Source organism: Phoca vitulina, unplaced genomic scaffold (genome assembly GCF_004348235.1).
Source record: "Phoca vitulina isolate PV1807 unplaced genomic scaffold, GSC_HSeal_1.0 scaffold3, whole genome shotgun sequence".
Lineage (NCBI taxonomy): Eukaryota > Metazoa > Chordata > Mammalia > Carnivora > Phocidae > Phoca > Phoca vitulina.
In genome coordinates this window covers 11,444,831-11,458,282 of record NW_022589706.1, presented here as the reverse complement: position 1 = coordinate 11,458,282, position 13,452 = coordinate 11,444,831, and the positions used below count along the sequence as shown (strand labels likewise).

General features: G+C 36.6%; 1 protein-coding gene across 4 annotated transcripts in view; it reads right to left on the bottom strand.

Moving 5' to 3' along the window:
• Positions 1-13,452, bottom strand: part of SLIT2 (slit guidance ligand 2) — a 360,745-nt gene that overhangs the window by 27,172 nt on the left and 320,121 nt on the right. The gene's annotated exons all lie outside the window — the stretch shown is intronic.

The following is a 13,452-nucleotide window of genomic DNA, read 5'->3' as shown; positions in this document are numbered from 1 at the left end:
ATGATGAATTCATATTTAGTTTTCTAATCAAATCTAATCGGTTGGATACAGGCTTTTTACAGTAGTAGACAAAGGAGCTTGTAATAACTGATGATAGAGAGGGACCATTTAAGATATATAATAGATAAAAATACTCTATGTATTTTTCACTCTATACCCAAATAAGAAATTGTTTTAAAAATTATAAGAACAAGGGAAATGTTTGACATCTTATTCACTTGGATCCAATCCAATCCAACCCAACTCAATCCAATCCAATCAAGCCGACCTAAGCCACAGTTTGTTAAGGATTTACTATATGATGCTGGGCTAGATTCTGAGGCTACAGGGACAGATGTAATGGACTCTGCCCTCAGTCAGCTCCCAGTCAACCAGTAGAGAGTCTGAGCTGGAGATAGAACATAGAAAGAGAAATTAATCTCTAAGAGAAGAAATTAGAGTTGACCCTTTATTTTCCATTAGGTGTTTCTCCATAAACTTGATGTGGAAAGGAGTGAGAAAGGAGATGGTTCTATGAAACTGTTGGCTAAACAGATTGGCCGTTCTTTAGTCAACAGCTTTAAGACTAAACATGCTAATTTGTATATGTGCTGCCGAAGCGAGCACTAAACATGCTAATTTGAATGCAAAAAACAAACAAAAAAAACCCACAAAAAAAACTATTGATAGCTTTTCCTTATAAAATAAGTATACAATATTTCTTATAAAATAGGTATTCCTTATTTTATAAGGAATTTATCTTATAAGAATAGCAAAGCAGCAATATTAACCATTGCTGAAGTCATGTATGATAGTTCTTTGTTACCAATACATAGTTACACATTTGACTCTGGTTAAGATTGGTTGATTACTTCAAAAAGGATTTGTCTCCCGTTAAGTGTCACCAAATATTACAATACTAACAAATATTACAAAAGCATCCTCTACATCCCACTACTGCCTAATTCACTTCTAAAGCCAAATCTTGCAAGCTATACTCATCTCCTATGTCTATTTATGATTTTACGAATTTATCTCAAGTTCATGTCTGGATTAATGATGTTTCCTTTTGTTTTAGTAACTTTAATAAGTTCTGTTGTCAGTTTTTCCACCCATTATATATCCCTTCTTTATGAAATCTTCCTGGATCTTTTCAACCATTTGTTATCAATCTACAATTTTTATATCAATCTATAATTTTCATGTTTGCCTGTGCCTATCTTACGGCACACATATTGTATGTATGTATTTATTGACTTAATAAATATTTGTATAGTGTTTACTACTATATATCAGATAGTTTTAAACATTATACAAATATAGAGTCACTTAATGTTCATGAGAACCATTTAATAAGGAAAGGTAATAAGGCTGCCTTTTTTTGGATGTCATGGATATTATGGCGTTTACCTCATTCCCTTTCTTTGACTGGAAGATCACTGAGAGCAGTATTCTAGGGCATATTTGTCTTCATAACTCTATAAAGTATGATCTTATGACATACTAAAATAATAGTTATTGAAAAAAGATACTAGAGCTCTATCCTATTGACCTATATTCAACTTGGATCTCATTTTAGCATTTAGATATTTTTGTTTAATTTTTGCCTAATAATTAATCACCCATCTTAATAATAAATAGCTTATAACTTTCCTTTAAATATTACTTTAAATTTTCTCTGGCCAATTATTAAAACAAATGTTTTCACTGGACTATTTCTTTAATGTTTTTGAATTATATTGGATTCTGCTGTATTTGGGGGAAGGCAGATTTTAAAGTTCAAATACTGTCCCACAGTGGTGAAACTCAAGAGCTCAATATAAGATGGGAATTGTAGAAAGCTCCACAGATGAATGGAGAACTTTATTTATATCTACTTCTCAACCAGTCAAGAAAGTTTGGATATTTGAAAGCTGCATTGGTTTTCCATGAAGAATAGAAATAAAATTCACCAACAGTCATTCACTCATACGCTTTTAGTTACTATTGAAAAATTTCTCCTAAAACTCACAATATTGAGTGAACATTATGCAATCTTTCTTCCTTCTTTTCTTTCTCCCTCCCTCCCCTCCTTCCCCCTCCCTCCTTCCTTCCTTTTCTTTTTCTTTCTTTCTTTCTTTTTCTTTCTTTTCTTTCTTTTCTCTTTCTTTCTTTCTTCCTTTCTTTCTTTTCTTCCTTTCTTCTTTCTTTCTTTTCTATTTTTTTCTTTCTTTCTCTTTCTCTTTCTTTCTTTCTTTCTTCCTTTCTTCTTCCTTTCTTTTCTATTTTTTTCTTTCTTTCTCTCTCTTTCTCTCTTTCTTTCTTCCTTCCTTCCTTCCTTCCTTTCTTTTCTTTTCTATTTTTTCTTTCTTTCTCTCTCTTTCTCTCTCTTTCCTCCTTTCTTTCTTTCTTTCTTTCTTTCTTTCTTTCTTTCTTTCTTTCTTTCTTTCTTTCTTTCTTTCTTTCTTGTGTATATATGTAGTTACAGCTAGTACCAAATTAGTGAAAAAAAAAATCAGGGGAGAATAATAGGAAATAAGGCAACTGTATTTGAGCTTTTGATGGTCCAAGGCCTGCCTGAGACAGTATCATCTGTGTCTAGCTTCCTTCCTGAGATAATAAAGCATGAACTGATAGAAAGGAAAGGTGGGAATGTTCTTTATTCTACTATACATGGTTAATGTTATAATCGATTATCCTGTAAGCAGGTCTTTATATTTTTAACATGGCAGCAGGAAAGATAAGTCAGCTCACTGGAGTGGTTAAGGGCAATGGAGTTGAATACTGGTTAAATTTCAGTGCCCATGAACCCCTCAAGAGACAGGGGTCTAGACAAACATTGATTCCATAATTTAGCTCCAACCCACTCTGCTAAATCCCAGGAAATCCTATTTTTTATTTGCTTTCAGCTCTATACCCTTAGAAGTTCCCAGTGTGATTTCGCCTTATGCTTGGAGTTTTAAGCTTTTTTCTTTTCCTTTTTTTTTTTTTTTTTGCGAGAATTAAAAAAAAGATGTGTGTGTGTGTGTGTGCTTGCGTGAGAGAGAGAGGGGGAGAGAGAGATCTATGTTTTGGAGAAGAAATGGAAAATGGTCCAACAGGAAGCCTACGATTATTTCTTCAGAGTAACAAAGGCTAGTGAATGATCTGCTATAACTTGTGAAGAAAAGGTATCACATCTTCTAAACAGGTGTCTTTTTTGTAAGAAAGTGACATCTAGTTCTTGGATCACTTCCTCCTGATTGTATCTATCAGGTAAGTATAGCAGAGGGTGGGCTTGGAAATAGACAAGTTCCACAGTGATACTAGTATGAGCTGTGAGGGAGCAAGGCAAGAGTGATGCCTTCTTCTCTAAAAGGGAATGGCTCCTCAAAGCCCACTCCTGAGGAGGAAATATGATCGCTACTTACTGAACACCTGTAAATGTGATTTTTCTGAAGAATTTTATATAATGGTCATGTGCCCACATATCCTGGCTTGCTCAGGACTGTCCTGGTTTTTATCTGTTGTCTCAAGGTAATTATCAGTAGTGTCCCATGCACTCACACAGATGCCCTGACTTGAATGATAAATGTTACGGTCACCTTGTAGGTGGAACAGTAGAAGGAAGATCATCAGAATTAATGCTCTGTTGGAGTGAGGAGTGAGCCAGCATAGAGATCCTGGGGAGTAAGTATTCTTAATGGGTGAAATGATATTTGGGTTGCTGAGTTATTGTTTAAAATGGCCTTCTGTGACTTATTCTGTATAAAACAGTGGCTTGGTTGCAGGAAAGTGAACTATTTTTTTGTTGTTGTTGTTGTGGGCCCCAATTCTTCATTGGTAAAATTATCTTCAGGAATGGAAGTTGTGCAAGGTCAACTGTGGCTCTAAAAAATATTTAAAAAAAAAAAGGGGGAAGAAGCTTCTACAAAGATGGATAATGTAGACAGGAAGTTAGCAGAGGGAGCATCACCCTGAGCTGCACAAAACATTATTGCATTCAGTGGTAAGAACAAAGTGTCAGCATATGCCCAGAACCCTCTGAAGTTGTGATACTGTGATATTATTAAAATGAGGCAGAAATCCCAATGCATTTCAGTGGTTGTTATGGTAAAGGGTACCTGCAGTTGGCATTGGCCTTGCCTCCTGCTTCATCTCAGATCTATGAACCTAGCTGATCTTAATGTTCCTTCCTTCTTGGGGGGGCCCTTCCTTTTATCTGCATTTATACTTCTGGCATCTTAACTTATCCTTTTGTTTACATTTCTTATTTACCAAACTTACTGAAGTAGTTTCAGAACTATTCCACAAACTTCTTCCATGATACCATATGGAGTGATCTCCCTATAGCTTTTTTTTTTTTTTTAAGATTTTATTTATTTATTTGAGAGAGAGAGAGAGTGAGAAACATCATGAGAGGGGAGAGGGTCAGAGGGAGAAATAGGTTCCCCGCTGAACTGGGAGCCTGATGTGGGACTCGATCCCAGGACTCCGGGATCATGACCTGGCCTGAAGGCAGACGCTTAACGACTGAGCCACCCAGGCACACCTATAGCTTTTTCTAATGATGATGGTAACAAATCAGATTTTTAACATCACCATACACTGTGAGTGTCAACTCTGTACGAGGACTTGTGTTAATTCTAGGAGTAAAATGGTGAACTGTGACTACAACGACAAAATGATATTTGTATTCTCATGGAGCTCATACATGAAAGGGAGAGGGGAGAGATATTAGTCAATAATTTCTAAAGTAACCATAAAATTGCTTGTGTGATAGAGGCTAAGCAGAAGATGTCCTGGTGCTCTAGGAGGGGGACAGACCCTGCTGGAAGTGTTTCAGAAGAAGTGAGACTGGGAGGTGAAGGTGAAGGGGGAGTGCAGAGCAGTGGCAGAGTCTCTGTGCAGGAGGCTGTATGCACAGAAAATCTTAGCTCTGACAGACTGGCAGTGAGCCTGGGGAAGCAAGGTAGCAGAGAAGGCCACAGAGTTGGCAGGGGCCATGTGGTAGAAGGTCTTTACTCCATAGGCAATGGGTACCATGGAAGGGTTTTTAAGTTGGGGGATGATCAGATGATATCTGCACTTTGAAAAGATAATGGTATAATCTCATTTGAAAAGAACATTCTGGCTCCATTGAAGGATGGACTACAGAAGGGCAGATAAAAATGGACATGACAGATGACTCAGCTTGCACTCGGGCGATGGTAGATGAGATGAATGGCCTGGGGAGATGTTTAGGAAACAAAATTTGTGGGAATTTGTGATGGGTTGGATGAGAGCAGGGGAGAGAGAAGGAGCGGTCTCAGACTTCTAGGTTTCTGGTATGTATAGTAGGAAGTACCTTTCAGTGACATAGAAAATACTGAAATGACCAGGTTTTCTGGGGCAAAATCAAAAGTTTAAAATATAGTGATGTGGTATTATGGGTTGACTTGTGTTCCTTCTCTCTGTCCCCTAAAAAAAGATATGTTGGAGTCTTCCAGCAGCTCAGAATGTGACCTTATTTGGAGATGGCGTCTTTGTAGGGGTAATCAAATTAAAATGAAGTCACAGGGTGGGCCCTTATCCATTATGGCTGATGTTCTTATAAGAAGGGGAAATATGGCAGAGAGAAAAGACTGAAGAGACACAGGGAGAAGATGGCTATCCACAGGCCAAGGAGAGAAGTCCACAAGGGATCCTTCCCTCAGGACCCTCAAAAGGAACAAATCTTGCTGACACCTTGATTTCAGACTTCTTACCTCCCTAAATTACTGTTGTTTTAGCCACCCATTTGTGGTACTTTGTTATAGTAGCACTAGAAAACAAACACAGGTGGTAAATGCTAAATTATTAGAGGATTATAGTGGGGAACAAAACTTTCAATCTATGCCATTGTTTCTTTTCTTTCTTTTTGGCTCTTATGTCTCATTTCTTATTTCATTTCATGTGGCTGTCCTCTCCTTGGCTTAAAATTTTCTTTTAGGTCTCTGAGATTCTCTAATAGAGTTTAGAATAAGTGGTGCACAAGGATAGGAAGCAACCCATGACCATGACCTCTGCACTGCAAGAGTCAAGGTCCAGCAGAGCACAGCTGAATAGGTGGGCTCTACATTTGCTGTGGGGGCTGGAAGTCTATCTGCAAAGCACTGAGTCTGGGTGGACCTGGACCAAACCTTTCAGTCTCTCTACAAGGGGAACTGGTGTTAACAGTTAGGGTTTGCAGGACAGATGGACCCGGACTGTAATGAAGATTCTCCTCCCCTTAGGGTATTAAAAGTGACAAAGGTCAAGAGAATCACAAGCAACTGTGTCTTGTAGAGAGGGAGAAAAGTGAGTCCAATGTCTTGTTTCACCAACTTTACAATGAATACAGAGATTGCCTTGAACTTGCAGAGAGCTACAGTTAATAACTACCAACTATCTACATTATTATTAATTTAAAAATAATAATATGTTTTATTAAGGAAATCAACCACTAATAACGGGAGTAATTCACATGTACTCTGGAGTGAGAATTTCTTATTTGATCAAAATACAAAGCTGTTTTAGTTTAATAATTTTCATAATAAAATGTTGGGGAGAAATATTTTGAGATAGTCCCAGCCAATGATTAAAGGACATGAATGATGATGCATGATGAAGTCCTTACTCTGGAGAAGTTACAATCTGGATAAATGAGAAGAAAAAAAGATGCTTAATTTTCCAGTATTCCTTGGGTTTCATTTAGTGACTAAATTATGGACAGCATCCTGGCTTAGAAACTGGCTGAATGACTTATTATTTTAATTTGTTATTAAAAACTCTACAACACAGTCTCCAAATCCATTATTACCCCTAAAGGGATTCAAGGTAAACTATGCTTTCAGGAAGAAGATATTTATGAAGAGTTAGCAGATGGACAATTAGTTGATTTCTATCTGCCAAGAAATTTGAGCAACAGCATGTCTCACCTGGGCTTATTCAGTCCTCAAAGCCTGCTGAGCAGAAAAGAGGTTGGTTATTTGGTCCCTGGATTAGGATTTCTGAAATTTTTCAACTTCAAATCACTCTGTTTAAAATATTCATTTGTTTTATACTGATAAAGCAATAGGAAAAAGTACACTTGATTTAATAAGTATCATATTTTAATTTTTCCAAAAGTTAAGAGTTATAAATTCAGGTTGAGGATTTCTACAACAAAAGCAATGTTAGATATGGGTACACAGCATTGCTGGAACACTTAGACATTGTTAGTTCTTGCTAACGTAACCAGATTTCCTTTTTCTGTGAATGCCCCCCCCAAAAAAGGCTCAGAGTCCATTCTGTGATTCATGATGTATGAAGGGGGAGGGGAGGGTTCTGGGGCTGACACTGCAGGCTGTTCTTGTTCCTATTTATAAATTCTTAACCAAACTTGTTTTCTTTTAAATACAAAAGGATCATTAATATTAGTAATAATAGAAAGGGAACTTATGACAGCAATCTGAATAACTGAACCAGAATTCTAGTGTTAAACTTAATCTGTTATGACATTTTCAAATATACTTGTAACAGGGAAGGAAATCTGATTGCATCCCCAGGACACAGAGTTTTGGAGGGTCAAATGCATCATTCTTCAAATATCTGCATTTAGATTTCTTGCTTGGCTCAAGAAAATCCTGAATAAATGGTACTAATTTTACCTTACTTGAATTGGCACAGCAAGGGAAGGTATCAAAAACAGTAATCTATTGGACGAAATAAATGAGATTTAATTTCTGATAGGTATACTACTTGAGGGCAAAGGATGCCTTGATTGATATTTTTACATGTCGTCCTTCCCATTCCATCGACTAGCAAATTGCCTGGCACAAACTAGATACTCGATGGCTGCTGAATAATGTGAAAGACAGCACTTACTTGATTGCTTTTCACAGGAAAAAAAACTTTAAAAACATTAATGAAGAGACCCAGGTGGTATAAAGAACAATGTAAGGAAGAACAGAGAATAAGGAAACTCAGCAGCAGATCTGTGTTCTGAGACCTCAGCCTGAGGGGCGCCCTTGCAAGCTGGACTAGATGCACAGCCTGTTGACTCTTTGATATCCCTGTAATCCCATCTACCAAAGAATGACCGCTCCGATTGGAAATGGGGAGCGTGAATTCAGGAATGGTAGAAGTCTCTGTGTCGGCACTCAAGTGGCATGGTTGAAAAGGTAAGATAAATGGACCTGAATGTTTCTCATGACCAACATTTTTAAAATTCCATCCAATTCCTGTAAAAAAACTGTGCATTTCCCATTTGTTCTTTATTTGTATAAAGAAAAACATTCTCTTTCCTCCCACAGATGTTTCAGTGTAGCAAGGACATGGATGAACTGAGTAGAGGGCAGGATGGGATGATGGGAGTCATCCCAGGAACTGTTAACTGAACTACACCTGAAAGAAGTGCATTTCTATTTTCTCCTCTTTTGCTGAACTAGTCCAGCCCTGTTTGTTACATCTTCTGCTCAAGGTGAGAATCCCAGGCACCAGAGCACATTAACATGAACAGATGCCTTATCTCCAATCTGAATATTTGGTATCCTTATCAATGATGATGGTAATAATTGACTTTATTCCTCACTAAGAGTGTGTTGTTCTTCCTTCCTTCCTTCCTCCCTTCCTCCCTCCCTTTCTCTCTATTTCTCTCTCTTTTTCTTTCTTTCTCCTTCCTTCCTTCCTTGCTTCCTTCCTTCCTTCCTTTTTAAAGAGCCAACTCTTTCTGAGGATCCTTTTTAATAATATGATGCTTTCTTATTTGTGTTCACTAAACTGAAATTCATCCTATCAATTAGAAAGTTCACTGACCTCCAAAATATGATCAATAAACTACCCAGATCCTCCCCACTTCTCTAAACTTAATTAATTCCACTGGTTATATTTCTATATAAGGAAATGATCTTGAGGGGCCGTGAGTTCTTGAAGATCCAATAGACACTGATAAATGTCCTCTGGATGTAAGAGGTGTGCAAAATGGGCCACGTGCAGAAGGGTACACTGCCACAGAGTAATCTCATGAGAAAAAGTTAATCATAATTCAAAATAGGAAGGCTCAAGAAAATATTCTATAAATGTGGATAATAAGATGTTTCAAACAAGGAAAATAAAGTAACTATATTATGCTGCTAACTTTCTTGGATATGAGAGAGGATGGCTTTGTACTGGTGAAATAACTGACCCAAACTGAACTCGAAGTGAAGAAACAAAGCCAAACAGTTTGCCTGGTAGACAGGTTAATGTTTTATGCATTTAACAAAATCATGTTTGATGCTTAGCACAGTGTCCTGCATAAGGTATTTTCTCAATAAATATCTTTTGAATTTTTAAAATGAAAACCTTACTTCTCCCCAAACTAAACAAAAAAGGACGTATTTCTTAGCACTTCCTCATTGGAACATCAGGGCTAAATAATGTAGCCAATTCCAACATCTACTGAAACTGTAGAAATGTTTAACTCTGTTTTCTTTTTTTTTTTTTTAAAGATTTTATTTATTTATTTGAGAGAGAGAGAGAGCACATGAGAGGGGGAGGGCCAGAGGGAGAAGCAGACTCCCTGCTGAGCAGGGAGCCCGATGCGGGACTTGATCCTGGGACTCCAGGATCATGACCTGAGCCGAAGGCAGTCGCTTAACCAACTGAGCCACCCAGGCGCCCTAACTCTGTTTTCAAAATAAATAAATCCAAATTAGATTGAATAAGGCTTGGTTAAGCTAAACTGTTGTTTTGGGCTCAGTGGGCCCTGCCTACTAACTAAAGAGCAAATAGGATCTTTAAAATGTTTTCTGAGATTCAAATTTAAGAAGGCTTTGAAAGGTAGGAAGATGAAGGCAAACCATATTATCTTGTTAGGCTCCCAGAATTTTCTCTCTAGTTAGACTGCAAGCATGATTGTAGCTATATTGACTTTGACATAAAGTGTTATACATTTTGAGGCAGAATTAATAGAAAGAGTCACTGTTAATTAGAGATCATAACAATTTAAAAATATACACAAAGCCTAAAAAAAAAAAAAAAAACAGTGAAATCCAAGAGTTCTTCAGCATTTAATATTTTCTTATACTTCAAAGTCGAGTAAGGGGGTAAAGAGAACCAAAGACATTTCTAAAGTCTTTCTATTTGAAATGTGCATGGAAAATGGAATTACAAAATAATAATTTAGAGAAAGATATACTGAAAAATATTGGGAGAGAAATTTCCTTCACACATATAATTTACTTTAGGTAGGATTTTCTCCATCAAAATTCCCTTAAGGATTCTTATGCCATTAGAATGGCAGCCACTGGTATTTCTGAAGTATAGAAATTTAACACTGTAAGATGTTTTCCCATACATTCTTCCATGTTATTCTCAAACACCTATGTGAAGTGGGACAGATGTCATTATCCCTGTTTCCTGGGGTTGGGGGGGAAAGATTGCAAAGACTGCAAGAGATTCCAGAGTTGATAATATTAGTGCCAGGATAAGAAACCTGAGCTTTTCCCATTAACTACACAAATTCATCAGTACCCCACCTGCCCTACATGATGGAAGGTAGTCTAATCATCAGGGGAAATAATTAATTAACTGTGCACGTATTGATTAGGCACTTCCTTTTTTTTTTTTTTTTTTTTTCATGTGTAGATAAAATAGATTGTTTGCCTGCACCTGAATTTTGTGGCTATAGCTTTACTCTTTTCAAATGTACATAAAAGACAATTATATACAGCAAGCTGAAGAGACAGCAGAAGAGCTTGTTTACCATAAACGATTAGGCAAAGCTACTGTAGGATGTGAAAACATTCCAACTGGAAGATAGCAGCAGATAAGAAGGGACTGATGCCAGTGGAAGGTCCCCCCCCCAAATCACAGTGTATGCCTTGGGGTCAGTTAGACATTGGTTTGCATTTGGATCCTTACTTAAAAGGTATGTATCCTTGGGTTAATGTTTTCTCATTTTATACAAGTTATTGCTTAGATCCTTATTGTTCACATCTACAGTGTTCTTTTAAATTAACAATATGTCACTTAATTATGGAGTTTCTTTTTATTTAAGAAAGCTACTCTCTGCTATAAAGAAGTTGAAATTTAATTTCTAGTTAAGTTTTGGATTAAAAACTAGAGAAATTTGACTGCTTTTCAAACAAATTCTGTCAGCAGCAGAGTCTTGGAAATAGAAGGCATCTTTTATAAACATAAGCATGAAATTTAGTCAACATATGAAACCACATGGTGATTTAAAACACTATCACACTGCCAAACTTGTTCCTGAGAGTATATATAACTATTTAAGGACATAATCCTATAACAGAACAATTGCCATTGTGTTTCTGAGATAGAATCAAACCTTAAACATTCCTGTCCCAGACTACCAATTGCTTTACTTGTAAAAAGAAAAGAGGACATTTGCCCAAGAATAGTATTGGATTCATTAATCCTCTGAGAACTGTACAGGCTATATTTTAAGATTCTAAAATACACAGCCATTTTTTTTTCATGTTTTTCAACTTAACTCTGTACATAGTAAGTGACAAAACACAGCATATCACCTGAATAATGCAACAGAAAAAATAATGAAATCAGTAGTATGCAGAGACAAAGAGAGCTGCTATATAATGCATTCCATGTTAGCCCTATCATCCTACTGCAAATGCTTCGCATACAACCGGAAATGTCAAGACAAGCACATGTTGTGCTTCTCTTAGGATGCCGTGCCTGCACGTGACACATGGAGATGTCTGGTCAGCTGAATAAGCAAAAATCCAATGTTATTAGTAATAATTCTGAATCTTCAAGATGGAATTTCACAAAGGTTTCATGATAATTCCCCAGAAATGCCTATCACTGTAATTACTCTAGGACGTCCTTTCCTGGGCCCTGATGTTTTTGGGGAGCTCTATGGACCATGTTGATGTCAATGATTAGATATGGTTCTTTTTATGATTTGAAAATACTGCCTAATACTCATGCTATCCTATGATGTTTTGACAATGTGATTCTAAAAATCAACCTCTTTGGCTTTGTCATTACTTATTTTATAAAATGTTTTAATAAATATATACATCTTCCAATATTTTCCATGTTTCAAATTACTAAAGATGTTAGTTTAGAGTTATAGGAAAATTCCCACTATTTAAAAATTTTTCTATCTAAAACTATACTGAGTGACCTATGTTTTTCATTGTAAAAATAATTCCTGTTTGCGATATCTTTAAAGCATACAAACAAGTAGGAAGTATAAAGTATTAGTCCTTCTTTTTAGCCACCCCATCTTCCCACTCAGAGAATTTCTTTCATAGATTTCTAGAAATTGATAAAGTGCACTTCAGATGCCCTTTTTATAGTGTTTGGCATAGCTATCCATATGTCAAGGATCCAAATGCCTGACTTGACATACTGATTTCAGATTTTGCCAACATTCCTTTTACCATGTACACGCAATGAAATCTATGTAGCTTTAAAAGAAAGAGGGAAACTAAAATGAAAATCATAATAGACTTAAAAGGCAACTAACCTTTTTCCACCTCATTCAGATTATCAGCTGGCAGCGACAAAGACAGAAGAGACAAAAGACTTTTTACATTGCAGTACAACAACGGAGCACACGAAGCCAATGCGCAGCAGTAACAACAGAGAAGCCAAGGGTGAGAGCAAACTGAAGCAAGCCTTAGATTTCTTACCTACAGCCGGGCCAGACGCACAAACATGGAGTAAATGAGGCAAAAGGTAAACGCCATCACAGGGAGCCAGAGGTCTGTGTCTAAACCAGTTCATTTACCCACCAGCAGCTCTACTTTTTAAGATGTGCACTTCATGGTTTGTGTGTGGGCGTTGGAGATTTGGAAAACAAAGGAATAATGGTACAAAATGGAAAAACTAAAATGGTCTGGATATTTTTGACCAAATACATTCTAAGTCTTTACATGCCCAATTTGTATGGAAGCTTTCATTCACTGAATTTATATAACCCCATTAATACTACCGTGGTTTATCCTGTGATCAATTTTGTGTCATCTTTGTATATGGTCCCATGAGAACAGTGTTAGGAAACATCATCATGACAGAGTTGATCCAGGGTTCTGACTTGCGAAACTTGCAAAAACATATTTTTCGATTCAACACCTAAAGTTCATACCAGAGCTTCAGAGTAGGTGTCAAGTTTGTCAACATTGCAGGGATGCCATATTTACAATTTTCACTTTTATAGGTTTTGAGCTTAATTTGAGGGATTCCTTGAAAATATAGCTCCAAGATATGTGCTGTTTTTAGGAAGGATATACTAATGGTTAAAAACAAAAACAAAAATAATCTTGCAAGCTAAAATTAAAACCCTAGAGTGAATTTTTAAATTATTTGTGTAATAATTCCAGAGTCCTACTTCCTGAATCCTTAACATAGTAAGGTTAATTTAAAATCACAGTGAATTAAACTTTCCAAAAATTAATGTTATCTGAAAAATACTAGCAACCAACGGTCATATTATACAACCAGAAGGACAGATAATGGGTTGGGTTAGGTAGAAAAGAATAGTTTCGATAGCTTGGGTGGGGA